The sequence below is a fragment of the Ascaphus truei genome, chromosome 5, assembly GCF_040206685.1.
Source record: "Ascaphus truei isolate aAscTru1 chromosome 5, aAscTru1.hap1, whole genome shotgun sequence".
NCBI classification, from domain to species: Eukaryota; Metazoa; Chordata; class Amphibia; order Anura; family Ascaphidae; genus Ascaphus; species Ascaphus truei.
The window spans coordinates 221,446,209-221,460,842 of record NC_134487.1 but is presented as its reverse complement, the minus strand read 5'-3'; the positions used below and the strand labels follow the sequence as shown (position 1 = coordinate 221,460,842).

The window sequence follows — 14,634 nt, the reverse complement described above, 5'->3', positions numbered from 1 at the left end:
GTAAGTTCTACAGGGCAGGGACCTGTGCCTGCAACATGTCTCTGTAAAGCGCTACGTAAAACTAGCAGTGCTATACAAGACTAACTAATTATGTCATGTCTTTTTTGGATGGTACTGTATGTTGTATTTGCATTTATGATAGTCCAATAAAGGCATCACAAGCAAAAGAAACATGTTTCAACAATTGTAAATATAGCCCCCGTATCCCTCAGGGGATTGTTACATGCTGCGGCTTAGTCAATAGGGCGCTGCATTTGCAATTAAGGCCTGCGCTGGCAGTTCTGAATAGGGACAAGTAAGAGAGGCTGCAGTTACATGTTGCTAGGCAACCAGTGAAGCTGTGAGAGATGACAGTTTAGACAGCTTTTAAAAAGAGTTAGCAGTTGGAGCTGGGAGCTGGGGGAGTTAGGGGGTGTGTGTGCAGGGAGCAATAGCCCCAGTTGCCCCCAGAGGTCCCAGATAAGTTACCATTCCCCAGTTTGTGGTTGCTTCAGGGACAGGCCCTACGTAAGGAGATCTGCCCCTTTAGCTATTTGGTTAAGTTAGGACACCCTCAGTGTCAAGCAGCCTGATTGCTGGGTCTGGGCTCAGACCCCTCAGTTCCATAGAGACTATCTTCATGGAGGCCCAGCCAAGCAGTGACTGTGGCCTGCCGGCTACAGGCGGATCCCCGTCAAGGTACAGACGGTGTGGAGCTGTGGTGATATTATCCACGCTGGAAGTCGCCCCACGCGTAGGAGGACATCACGTCGGATCCATACCGGTTGTATAGCGGTACCCGCGGGCTGAAGCCCCGGGCAGGTATCTATAAATAGTGCACCAACACGTCCAGGGATAGCGCTATCTCCATCACACGTGGGTGGGTTTGGACATAAGGTACTCTGGGGAATACTTATGTTGATGTGTGCACCCGGTGCACTTCTATGTGTACGGCTATATGCATTATTCTGTGTGGTACAGGTACCGAAGTTATTAGTATTAGCAATAGTAAACAGTTATTAGCATACACTGTGTGCGTGTCTTATTATTGTGGTTCCTGTAAGAGGACCTTCCCACTCAGGTGGGAACCCTTACAGGTGGAGGCGCTGTGTACGACGAATCAGGTAACCCCAGGCTTCCAGTGGCAGAGGTTCAGGTCTTCTGTGAGCCTATCAGGTAACGCACCACACCAGGTAACATAAGTGTAGATTTCCCCACATGGTCCCCATCTGCGATAGGGGGGGGGGGTGGGGGGAGGTGTTACATAAATTATAGACATATATGTAAGTGTATTGTATATTCTGTAATTTCTTGGATTTGAACTTTCTTTGAAAAATGAGGACACAAAATAATGTATTTTTAAGACAAGCTTTGGTCAAGGTGTAACATTGAACACACAAACAGTATGTTACAAGGTGAAACCATGGGTTAATGAGACATGGGTTAAGCCAGGGGTGCGCAAACTTTTCCCCGTGCGCACCCCTGCCTGCTCTCCTTGGTGCCTCGCTCCCCCTCACCCTGCCCGGCCCTGGCGTCCAATGACAAGCGGGGTCATGGGACGTCACATTGCCATGGTAATGTAACGTCACGTGAGCCCGCTGCGTCATTTGACGCCAGGTTGCCATGACGACACGTCGCTGGAAGGGAAAGTAAGTGTGTTATAGAGGCCTCGTGCAGTCCCCTGGCATTTAATTTAAGTGCCATGGGGAAGAGCGCAGGGCCTCTATAACTGCCCTCCCCCCCAGTTTGCGCACCTCTGGGTTAAGCATCAATGTCTATATTTACAAAGACGTGGTACTCCATAAAATTAGTGCACAGAGCATTATAGCACAGCCTAGCAAATATTGTCCCTCACTGCTTATCAAGTGAATTGAATGGAAAGTATCACATAGAGTAACATCACTTAGTAAATATGGCCATTTATGTCCCATCTGCTCCATTGGGTAAGTAAGGTGTCTTCCAGCATGGGAGCGGTCATGTTGAATAGTTCTTAGTAAATATGCGGCAAAAATCACTTTAAAATAATGTTGGTTGCTTATTTAGAAAGCTGCCCTATCTAATTGTCATGATAAGCCTATTCACCTCAGTTGCCTTATTGTTATGTGTTTCTTTCTTACCGTACACATACACAAGTTGTGTGAGATTTTTGGTGGATCTATCTGCTTTTTATTTCTCTACGCATTGGGATTACTAAAACTAAAATCTAGTTTCTCCAAGAATATCATAGCCATGATCCATTCTGTGTTCATAAAATACCATTCTTGGGTCCATGTATTTTTTCCAGTCAACAAAGCAAACGCCTGCAGCAATGTAAAACAGTACCACAGGTGTTCATCTTTATTTTAACTGTACATCTTGCAGTACCCAACATATGAGAAAATAACATTCTTTATACAGTAGTTCTGCCATGTGAGTCAAATATGTATGAAACAACTTTTACAACTGAATCTTGAGAAAACAATATATTAGATTAATCTGAAGGAGAATTCCTAAATTAGCTAATTTTATTTCAAGTTTAGTTATTAAACAGGAATAATGATGATAGATGCAATACCTAGGCTGTACTTTTGCAGCATATTTGTCATCTTACTATTCATTGTTAGACATTTAGAACATTGTTGAATATCTATTCGATATACACAATTCTTCACTAAAGAGAGAAAATAGGGTGTTAGCTGATCTGTGTAATTTTACTTTTTGTGCAACTCCAATTCTTTAGGTGCATGAGTCCTTCAATGAAGGGCTAATGGTTACCTAGACACATTCGATTCCATTGAATTGATTTGCACAATTCAGGGCAATAAAACTTTAATTTCACTTACAGCTTATTTGTAATGTTGTTTACTAATGTTTAGTCAGTATAGAAAGAAACATCAGAATATCATTACCTTCAAACTGAATTTTCGCAGAGCTTGATCTTTTTAACACCTCCAAGAGTGTGCTCTCACTCAAAGATTATTTCCTGAAAGAAAAGCCTAGGTACAGTAAATAGTCCTCATATACAGTAACACCCGTTGGATATCCTTCAACTGAACCTTATGAAATTAGCCTCAAGAAATGCTCACATTGTTAGGACTTAATACAGTAAGTGTTTGCACAGTTCATGGGCTAATCCTTGGATACCTGATCCCTTCAATTACTGTAGTGGTTCTTCTGATTGATTCTTTTGGCATCAGGCTCTGTGTTACCTACTGGGAGCCATAAATGTAGGCTGTGGGTGGAATACAGAATTAACCAAATGTTTAAACAATTAGTGATAATTCCTGAAAAATATACATTTTTGTTTTGAAGGTTGATTTATAAATTAAATTGTTTACAACCTTTAATGTTCGTCCAACATAAATATACAGTATGTCAAACTATAAGATTACAACGGACAAAAAAAGTGATTACATACCTCCTACAGACTCCCCATTCCCCAAGCCTGTTCCAGTCACTTAAACATCACACAGTGTTTAAACTGCAGACAAATTACGGACATAGAATGAGCGCGTATATCCCTCTTTAGTTTTATCCATCTCTATACAAGGATATCTACACATTTGGCAGGAATATGAGGAAGCACAGAACGAGCTACACTATTAATTATTGCTTAGGCAAGCTATAATGTAACCAGACCTTTTCTCCCCTTTCACTTGTTTGTTTGTTGGCGTAAATCATGAGTACCTGGTTGGGTAAGGCACTGTGAGAACTTTTAGTACAATCAGACAGAGATTAGACTAGGTCCCATCATTCATTACACACACTGGGGTAGATCCACAGAAGTCCATAATTTTAGCGCTAATAACGTGCATTACAAAAATTGGGAATAGACGCTATTTTTCTTCCTTTTAACAGGTATGCTCAAAGCTAATGAGATGCAAAAATAACATCCATTCGTAAAAGTAGCAATGCTATTAACGGGGATTTTAATTTCTCAAAGACGCATTCTCCAAAACACTGTGCATGCACATTGATCAAACTTTACTGCACATTATTAACGCACGTGATAAAGACACATTAGTCATGTGCATTACAAAAAATTAATGCTAATATTGTTATAATATAGAGAAATGTAACAGTGTCCTTCCTTCCTTTATTTTAATTGTACATGAATACAAATGAAATATTAATTAATATTGTTGAGGTATGTATAGATATATAATAGTACACCCATACTTAATAGTCATTATTACTTTATATGTCATAAGGAAAAGGAGTGGCTCAGTGAGTAAAGATGCTGACGGGCACGGAGTTTGAAGCAGACGAACCTGGTTCAATACCCGTGTTGGCTCCTTGTGACCTTGGGCAGGTCACTTTATCTCCCTGTGCCTCAGCCACCAAAAAATAGATTGTAAGCTCCACGGGGCAGGCAAAAATGTCTCTGTAAAGAACTATGTAAAACTAGCAGCTCCATACAAGAACATATTATTATTATTATTATTATTATTATAATAGTTCACACAAATATTACTTTTGTAACTAAAAATATAGTTTATGATGTCTGAAACACATCTACTGTATATGATCCATAATATCTATCTATCTGTATGACACGTGTACATTTTTGTAATGAAGAGGTTAAATCCTATAAGCATTACATTGCTTTTAGGCTATTCCCAAATAAAAATCAATAATAATCAGGGGCTGATGTTGACAACAACAGCTTTTAGAAGGTCTGAGGATCTCTGCTGTTGAGTACACTGCTCATTACCATATGATTTGCATATGAGTAAGCAAAACATCTGTTAAAATGTATTGATCCGTTATGTTTCAGGTGAATGTGAGGACATCTTTACGCTAAGCACCTGCGGGGATACACGTTACAGATGTCAGGACCTCATTAACGTCAATTGAGTGTCAAACTTAGTATTTTTCCTTTAAAATACCATATGTATTTGTAACCATGTATTTGTAATCATGGACATGCCCAGGACATACTTGAAAATGAGAGGTATCTCTCAATGTATTACGTCCTGGTAAAATATTTTAGAAATAAATATTTGGTCCAGATTTGGTGCCCAAATCTCAATCTTTGGAGGTTGACATCTCTGTTCTGGGCTACCTCGTGGCTAAGTAAAATTAAACGGTTAATGAACATAGGGTACCAAACCAGCATTCCCCCCCCCACCCCAGGCTGACACTCTCAGGCTGTTGCTAGGCCCACCCCTGGATACAGTAAATATATCCAGGGCTGCAATAGCACACTAGGCCTTCATGAGCACTTAACCCCTCCAGTGCTAACTCTAGCAGGACTTATACTGTTAGGGACCAAAAGAAAAAGGTAGCGGCCGGAGGCTATGCTACATATGTAACCATGTAGCACTGATTTATTGCAGAGCAATCCACATAACTGTAGATCTGGCAGAACTGATGCATCCATTACAATATGCTTGTGCATTTCCTCCCTTGCTCCTCCAATTAACACTTGCCAAATCACAAGATTGTGCTCAGGGGGCAAAATTTGCCAGAATACATTGAGACATTGACACAAAGAGTTGGAAGATGAAAATTCTGTGTCAGTTTTACTCCACAGTTGACTTGTAGCAAACCTCTATTAATCATTATGGTGGTACATATACATCAAACAAGCAGCCTCCGCTGGTGCATTAGCAAAAAAAAGTCTATTTTTTTTAGGCCTGAAACACAACATTTATTAAGTGTATTTCTACTCTTGAAGAATTTGGATGCTGCACTAGTATAATTTGTGTCCAGGACATCATTGAAAACGAGACGTAACTTTCAATTGTATTTTTCTTTCCTGGTAAAATATCTTATAGATAAATATGTTGCACTAAAGAATAGACTTACACCACCTTTAAGGTGTGTGACGGAGTGGCCTTGTCGGTATGGTCAGAGAAGAGCTTACACACCACTTTCTTGAAATTAAAAGTGCTTTACTTCCCATAGCAGGGAAGCAGGTTGTAGATGCACAGAGAATAAAACAATGAAAGTAAATGGCATAAGTCTGCAACAAAAACAATAGTCCTTAGTTCCAGGCACACAACAGTGAGTGTAGGCTCTCTCCTCAGCCAGGCTCTCTGCAACCTCACAGGTTCAGAGGCAAAATGACAGCCTGGAAGAAATCTACTGTCTTCCTTTTAAACCTCCCCTTTCCAATAAGCTAGCAAACCTGCCAGCTAGGGTGTGGTTCTTTTGGTCTGCTAAAGTGAGAGAGTTTAACCTGTTGTATACTCCCTCACAATGTGACAGAAAAAAACATTGCAGAAAACTATCAAGAAGAGTAACGCAAGCCACACGTTTAAGACATAGACCGCACCAATATTCAAATGTGACTCCACTCTAACCTCTCCCACGGGCTTCATAAATATCTCATCTCGACACAGACATACCCAAAAATGGCGCAACTAATAATCCTACATAGATTCAGCCAGGTGCAAGTTTTTTTCTGCACATTTTTCATTTAAGTAAAGACTTTGTACTTAAACAGTATTTGTGCTTTGATACACAGAGCTCTATACGGTATGTTAATGTTTGTAAGGTGCCATCCTCCACAGATTTGAATGAGATTAGAGGTACTGTATGGCAATTTTACTCCCCGTGCTAAATATACTGTAGACCAGGGGTTCGCAAACTATTCACGCTGCGCCCCCCCGCCTGATCCCCTCGGTGCTCGTCCCCCAAGTCTTGCTTTCCGGCGTCCGGGTGTCATGTGATATCACGCCATGACGCCGCGTTACCATGGCGATGCGTCACACAGCTGGTTGAATCAAGGTAAGTGTAGTGTTGCAGAGGCCTCACGCAATCCCCCGGCATTAAATGAAATGCCTTGGGGAAGTGCACGGGGCCTCTACAACCGCCCGCGTCCCCCCAGAAAAATCTCCCGCCCCCCCTGGTCACCAACACCGCTGCTGTAGACAACAAATACATTTCCAGGACTAAATTTTCATGTCCTCCATGGATCACCCAAACACTTCACAGTCACATGTCATTAAGTGGTCAAGCAGCATAGAAGGTGTCCAGGTATTAATATGCATACACAACACAATGCAATACACAGCTTGTACAGCAAAAGCTGGGCAAGGGGATTGGCTGACCTACACAAAAACAGCTGTTTTGTCCTTTTAGACTCATTAATTTGAGTTTAGTCACGGATTACTGCCCTTAATTGAATGCAATTGGCTAGCTGCAGTTGATCTGACTTCTATAGTCTGACTATCACTTTGATGCTTCCTCAGAAGGAAGAAAAGGCAAGAAACTTGTAGCCTACAGCTTTACATTTTCAAGTTGGTGATCTCCATCCTTCAAGAAGTTTGCAGATAGTAAAAACATTGCTCTTATTTACATTTATAATGCAGCCTGCTCATCCACTTCACTTAAGTGTCTCTGAACATATGGCACTTATTGTTGGTACCAAAAAGTTATTCACAAAGCATTGTTATTTTCAAACTGATACATACATAAAACATTTGAAAACTTTGTCCATATTTAAAAATCACAGATTTTGGAAAATACACAGAGTTTTACTTATTTGTTACAGCGAGGTGCTGCCCCACACAATGAATACATTCATCATTTTAGCAGCTTCAGAAAACCTGGTAAGAAAATGACCCCTCGCTTGCTCTCAATTCATATTCAAAGAACACCTTTGAACATTCATACGTCGACAATTAATTATCATGTATGGAAACAAGACCACTTTACACAATCTTAACATGAATGACTATTAGCCGTTTGCCAGTCATCAAAGTGTTTGCATGTATTATCGTTATTCACACACCTGACCTGTTTTTAAGGAAACATCTGCCACGTACAAATTAGAATTTAGAATTTTATCAAGCGTAAACTACATTGCGTGCCACAGAAACGTTCCCTTTGTTATGTATTAGATTCGCATAAACAAAAACGTATGTTCAGTCCATTGGGCACATCTACAAATAATTAGAAACAACATCTCTAATGCTTATGAATATATGTGTGTCAGTACACGGAATAGACAGAAAAACTTATGCATCCTAATATTTTGCACTATGTTCCCATGCCTTTCCTATCTCTCTATAGAGGCTGTTTATCAAAGTTTCTATGGTGCAGCAATAGGGCAAAAACAGCAACAAATGTTTGAAAGGAAAAATACGGCAGGCATAAGTTTATAGGGCTCCATGTTAAAATGAATAAGAAGCTCATTTGCATATCATTTCCCAGAATACCTGGCTGCAGTGGAAGCATTGTATGCTAGGGGACAATGGGGAAAAGCAAGGTTGCAGACCTGTTTCAGACGCGACTGGGCTCACAAGTGATATTTCTATTTTCTGTACACCGTACAGTGGAGGGTTCTTGTCACTATTTAGCCACCATAACTTATTTAATGTGTGGTTGAAACCTACACCAGCTTCATATTGTATTACAAAGCCAGTATAACCATCCTCAAACAGCAGTGAAATACAGTAGACGTAAGCTTATAGGGTTCCTTGTTAAAATGGATATGAAGCAAAAGGTGATGTAATTTCCCAGAATCCCTGGCTGCTGTGGAAGCATTATTTGATAAGATATAATGGGGAAAAGCAGGGTTGCAGAGCTGTCTGAGACATGTGAATGTGTTCACAAGTGCTATTTTTATTTTCTGTACAAAGCAAAAATACTAATTCTTAGTTGGATTTCTTTTGGTTGATAAAACTATTACTGCTGCTTGATCCAGAATTCTGAAGAATCTTTGCATTCTATCTCCGGTTTTCAAACTAGATCCTAATTGTGAATGTGTAAATATACACAAGGACAGGCTTATTCAGAAAGTTTTAACACAATAATCCCAATTATTTCAGTGAGATTATTGGGCATATTAAAGGTAGTATGTTGCAAAAGCATCATGTTCTGTCTCCCAGCATCAATGAATAGTGGTGCTTTTTGCTCATTTACAACCACTTACTTCAGTGAACAGTTTGGTTCGCAGAATTATAATTAGACGTACCAAAGTTTGTGCCTCTGTTTCCTATTCCTTTGCATTAATTAAATCTGCCAGGTGTAAAATACATTATAAAATATACCCCCACCTCCCCAATACATTTAAATAATACCCCCACCTCCATAATACATATAAAATATACTCTCAGCTCCCCTCCATTCACCACAGCTCATCCTGGCCCCCCATCATCATCTCCTCAGCTTATCCTGGCCCCTATCATCTCAGCTCATCCTGGGCCCCATCTCCTCACCCTGGCTCCCCATCATTTCCTCAGCTCATCCTGGCCCCCCAACACCTCACCTCATCCTGGCTCCCCATCATCTCCTCAGCTCATCCTGGCTCCCCCATCACCTCACCTCATCCTGGCCCCCCATCACCTCACCTCATCCTGGTCCCCCATCACCTCACCTCATCCTGGTCCCCTATCATCTCACCCTGGCTCCCCCATCACCCCCTATATTGTGTCCATATCTTATTGCCAGGAATGACACAGACTTCTCTGGGCCGCCGGGGTGTGGGCTCCGCCCCCGTTGTCCTCTGATTGGCTCTCCGCTCCTCCAATCAGGGACAGGCTGCACAGACATTCACACAGTGCTCATGCCTGGCCACCCCCCGCCCCCGCCTCCATCCCCGCCTCCAGTCTCAGCACTTCCAGCCCTTCGCCGTCACATCGCCCTCGCGCTGCCAGCCCTCCGCCGCAAAAAATGGTAATATTATCTCCGATTTTATATCGGACAGGCATCGGAATTACCGGCCTGTCTGGTCCAAAACTGGACACCTGGCAACCCTAGGCATAGGGTACCATATTTACATTGTCATGTGACTGGGATGTAAGGTAAGAGGATGTTGTATATCTTGATCTGCAATACTAAGCATTCTATTTAAATGGGCCATAAGCACTTTATATTATTGCTTAGTAAATCTGTCCCAAATTTGTTGCAGTTTTGGGCCATATTTAATAGATATTGCTAAACTTAGCCTATTGTAGTGAATGCATTGTATCCAGTGGCGGATTTCCCATTAGGCCCCATAGGCTTGGACCTAAGGCGGTAGATTTTTGGGGAGGCAGAATTAGGGGGAGCCCAGCCGCTTGTGCGCGTGGCAAGCCACGATCGCGCATTCGCACGAGTGGCTGGCAAGCTCCGATTGCGCATGTGCAGCCGGCAGTGTGACTTCACACGGCGTCGCGTTGCCATGGCAATGGGCAGGCACAGCGCTTGTGGATGAGGGTAAAATCAGGTAAGTGCCTAACGTTTTTGTTTTTTTCAATTTTTATTCATTTCTTATATAGATCAGGTAAGGGGTACCGAAATAAAAAGCCTTAAGCCATAAAGTTGCCGTTCAAGCAATATCCTACATGTGTGTTTTTTTAATACATTAGTTCTGTACTATGAGAAAATACTTGTAGCATTTTTTGGGGGAAAAAAATTTAAGAAAATGTTCATGTACAGTACTCTAATGTAACAAGCATTTTTGTTTCTATAGCAACCACTTACAAAGTCGCATCCCCTTCCTCTTCTGAAACTGGCTCTGGCTCTGGAGCCTTGGCCTCTCTTTAGCAGTGCACCAATTGAATCTATTGACTGCCTGGTCACATGAACTTCCGCACATAACTTTGCATCTTGGGTCTTCTTCTGCTGCACTGACAGGGATTTAATGAACCTCCGAGCCGAATCTTCACCGATCGATCACAGGAGAACGAATCGATCGGCATCTTAGCTAAATCACTTGTCAGTGTGCAGATTGTATTGATGCACATATTGAATGGAAATTTTTTTTTTTTTCTTAAACGGCAGGTTGAACTGAAACTTTAAGGCCCAACACTACTCAGTAGATATGCCTCTAATGTGCTGTGAAGTGGATGTTTTTTTTGTTTTTTTACCGGATCCGTATTGTGTTGAGTATAGCAAAAGAATAAAGGATGAGACGGCACTGAAAAAACCCAATGTATACACCCCTGGGTGTACTATAGACCAGGGATGCGCAAACTTACCGTCATGCGCTCCCTTTCTCCTCTCCTCCCAGCTCGCTTTCCTCCCCCTGCACGGCTCCGGCGTCAAATGATGTTGCGGGATCGTGTGACATTACGTTGCCATGGCAATGTGATGTCACATGACCCTGCGGCGTCATTTGTATCTTGCCCCCTAAGTATATCCTGCATGAGCTGATGCCGAAACAAACACTAGGACGACAATGCATCAGGGCACAGTAGCGCGCGTACATGCGTTACGGGGAGAGCAGCGCTTTGCCCTACAAACCAGTTTGTATTTCCCGTGTGACGGACGTGTCACGTGAGCTCCGTAACATCACGACCGCTCCCGGTCGCCTCTGCCTGCAAGACAGGAAATAACTCCTGCTGCAGGCGAGAGTGCGCTGTGCCCAGGATCGCGGAAGCTAGTGCGTTTTACTGTGGACGCAGCCTTAGAATCACTGAACTCTGATCAAAGCTCCATTTTAACCTCCCAGACACTTAATATTTGAAATGCATATATCTCCTGTACAGAGCATGAGATTTTAAAATTAAAAACAGCATTGGAAAGGGAAATATGGGATCCCCTAAAGTAGGTGTGAATGGAAATGTTAAAAAATAGGCGATCAGCGCAGACTACTACTTTACTTTCTTACTTTTGACTTTTAGGATCTCACATGAACTTTTAAACATGGTATAGATATATACTCTACGAAAGTGACGCTAGCTGTGAAAAATATAAAGGTCCACCCAGAGGAGCGAAACATTGATCTATACGCTACATTAAAGCACTTTAGTTTTGGTAAAACTAAAAAACCTGTGTGTGCCCAGATTTGTTTCCTTATGCCAAGTCCAGCCTTCTACTTGGAGTATCCAGGCCAGTGTACTGGACATTGTGCGTGCTCTCTCTTCTGATTTAAGATTATAATATATTAATATATATATTAATATATTATAATCTTAAATCAGAAGAGAGAGCACGCACGATGTTCAGTACACTGGCCTGGATACCCCAAGTAGAAGGCTGGACTTGGCATAAGGAAACAGAATTTATATATTGCAGATATATACAATTTATATATTGCAGAATAAATGAGTTCTTTAGTATTAGGTGATACCTTTTTTATTGGACTAACAATTTATGTCATAGGACAAGCTTTCGAGAGTTCTCCTTTCTTCTTCAGGCCAAGCAATACTGATATACACAGGAATCTATGGCTAAAACAGTGTAGAGAGAAAAAAAACATATGTACTGTAGATAAGGTAGGGTGTTAAAAGTGTTTGAAGCTAGGGGAGGGTGACAAGGAACGGCGTGGAGGGGGAGGGATGCTGTGGGGGGGGGGGGGAAGAGAAAGTGTGGATAAAAATGGAGACAAGCAGGATAATTACAAACAATTTTGATAGGGTGTGAGAAAACCCATGTCCGCATTAAGTCCTTTGGTTTTGGTGTCAAAGAGTCTAATCATTCTGAGTTCAAATGTTTTCCGTTCTTGGGAGCGTTTAAACATTCCATTGAGGATTTTGATTTTTAAATCCTTTATGGAATGATCTGGTTGTGAGAAATTATGTCCCACAGGTGAGCAGTATCTTCTTTCTTTGTGATGGAGTATGGAGTGTCTGTGCATATTCATTCTGCCTTGTAGTTTTTGGCTGGTTTCCCCAATGTAGCAACCTTGGTCACATTTGTTGCACTGAATCATATACACTATATTCCTGGATGTGCAGCGGTATGATCCTTTAACATTGAGTGTTCCATTGTTGTGACTGGCTGTGGGATCTTGGCATATATGTTTGCAGAGTTTGTTGTATTCCACTAACTGCAGGATAGATTGAAAGGCTGCCATTAGTGTCTCTAAGAATGAGCCTTTAAGTTAAATTACAAAAGATTTAATATTGAATAAGTAATCCGCACAGTGGATTGTGAAAAATCTGTTCTCTCTCTCTCTACTCGACCCCCCCACCTTTTGAGACTGATCCGCGGAAATCCACGGACCAAAGGAACCAGTGGATTCAAAATCCACAAAAATAGTTTTGCCATCTCTAATAAAGAATTCAGTACTTCCAAGTATTGAATTCAAACTTAAACCTTGTGGGTCTAAGTTACTAAAAGATCATGTCCTCCTTACACGTTGAAAGGATGCTGATGATATTATATTTCATGGTAACCAAGCTCGTGTCGTACCTTATTGCCATCATAGCATCCAAAACATCTATGAACATCTTCCATACTGTAACCCCATAGCAGCCTCTTCTAGCCAAAAGGCTCTGCAGATCATTACAGTGTAATGCAATTTTTACTCTACCTGTAGCAGATAGATTCAGAGCCCACACTGTATAACATCAGATGGGGGAAATCTGCAGTTATTGCCCAGTCTTGCAAATATAATGTCGTACTGATACATCTCAAGTGAAGTGTTTTAAATATGTACTCCCTCTAAATATTTTTAGTGCCAAAATGGGGGGAAAGAGTACACAGAGAAATGTATAACATTCTGCATAGTTTTTCTTTTTCACTACCTCATTAGAGGTCAAACAATATGCATTCAATCACCCAAGCTTCATCCTTATTACATCTGTGAAAGGAAATGGCAGGAATTTTAATGGAGGTCAAACACCCACCTATTAACAAGCTTATTGATTTGTAATGTGCCATAATGAAAATGAAAGGAAATAATGATTGCAAATGATTTGAAAAAACTTGGTAAACGACTGGGGGAAAAAAAGGTGTACTGTAAAATTGATTAGAGGAGTTGCACTTTTAAAGGATTTAACCTAGGGGTTCTCAACTCCAGTCCACAAGACCCCCCAGGTCAGTCTTCCATTGAGCCACCTGTGCTGAAGCAGGGATATCCTTACAACCGGAACTGTTGAAGTGGGGAAGGGGGGGTCTTGAGGACAAGAGTTGAGAACCCCTGGGTTACCCTCTCACTAAGTGGCCCTGTAGCATATTTCATTTATATGTAAGGCAGGTCACATTTTAAGTCATGGGTGTAATCGAAAAACGGAGTTTGCTCATACAGCGCGCGCGCACGCACGCACGCACACACACACACACACACACGCACACACACACACACACTAAAATGTATGTATAGAATGATGGCAACAAGGATTGCAATTCAACATAGCAAACAGCTGTCTGGTCAAAAGTTTTAAACTTCCAAACTCTAAAATCACCAGAGAGAATTGTCATGAGATAAATGTAATATTTATAGGTAATGCGTTATGTACATCAGATACAACTTTTGGTTTCAGTGGAAGTGCTTAATGCAGCCCCCTTCCATGTCATATAAAATCAGTCATACATGGGATGTGACAGGTTTGCTGCCTGAAATGAGTTTGCACAAATGCGATTATACAAGTTGTTGTGCTCTATCTATTTTCAATCACAGTACAATGTCAGATTCCATGCTCAAGTTACACTGTACAAAGACCTGATCAAACTCTATTATTTCTACCTGACTTGAATGTGAGAGATGGCTTAGCCTAGTACAGGGATTGATGTTTTGAACAAGTCATTTAAATGTGTATCAGCAGGACGGTCACATTGACTAAGTACTTGTTAAATTGCATTGCTTTTTTTCCAGAGAGGCATCATTCAGAGGTTAAAACATAGATTCCTGCCCATTATCAATATCTAAAAATCTAATTCTGAACTATTCATGTCTTTGTAAAAGCTAAAGCAAAGAAAAGTTATGTTTTTCCCTTACATACACAATGAAATATTGAAAGAAAAAATAATGCCATTAAAACCAAGCAAATACTCTAAACAGTGTAGCTACATACA

The 14,634-nt window shown here is 41.2% G+C and overlaps 2 protein-coding genes across 6 annotated transcripts in view; one reads left to right on the top strand and one right to left on the bottom strand.

The window, feature by feature from the left end:
• The window catches only part of DOCK2 (dedicator of cytokinesis 2), a 1,423,644-nt gene that overhangs the window by 936,745 nt on the left and 472,265 nt on the right, over window positions 1–14,634 (top strand). The window lies entirely within an intron of this gene.
• Window positions 1–14,634, bottom strand: part of INSYN2B (inhibitory synaptic factor family member 2B) — a 238,937-nt gene that overhangs the window by 223,934 nt on the left and 369 nt on the right. The window lies entirely within an intron of this gene.